Source organism: Anneissia japonica, unplaced genomic scaffold, assembly GCF_011630105.1.
Source record: "Anneissia japonica isolate Jap-2015-1 unplaced genomic scaffold, ASM1163010v1 scaffold86211_len600_cov82, whole genome shotgun sequence".
In the NCBI taxonomy this organism is placed as follows: domain Eukaryota; kingdom Metazoa; phylum Echinodermata; class Crinoidea; order Comatulida; family Comatulidae; genus Anneissia; species Anneissia japonica.
Genome location: NW_022710708.1, coordinates 1 through 400, shown reverse-complemented (window position 1 = coordinate 400; position 400 = coordinate 1). Strand labels below are relative to the sequence as shown.

The window sequence follows — 400 nt, the reverse complement described above, 5'->3', positions numbered from 1 at the left end:
GTGCTGTAGTAAAATTGTTGGTTTATTGTTCAACACCGGTGTTTGTAAAAAATGTAATCGCGCAGCAGAGTGGTCAGGGGAGTCAGAGGAAATCCCCGCCAGACAAGCGCGCGTTGATATGAAACGTCATCAATCATAGAGCTTCATGATTGGATAATTATGCTATATGCCGAGATTAACTATGAGTGGAAATATCATCCACATGTCTACAGCCATACTACGTTGAAAACACCGGTTCTCGTCCGATCACCGAATTTAAGCAACGTCGGGCCCGGTTAGTACTTGGATGGGTGACAGCCTGGGAATACCGGGTGCTGTAGACTTTTTACATTTTCCCTCCAAATTCTAAAGTAGGGGTGCGTGAAAGTCCACACGACCTCAGGCCCACCATAGTTGAGGC

The 400-nt window shown here is 46.2% G+C and overlaps 1 non-coding gene across 1 annotated transcript; it reads left to right on the top strand.

Annotated features, from left to right (window-relative positions):
- The first annotated feature begins 204 nt into the window (after positions 1 to 204).
- On the top strand, positions 205 to 323 carry LOC117107114. The gene has a single exon (XR_004445193.1). It is a non-coding gene; the product is annotated as a 5S ribosomal RNA (ribosomal RNA).
- The last annotated feature ends 77 nt before the right edge of the window (positions 324 to 400 follow it).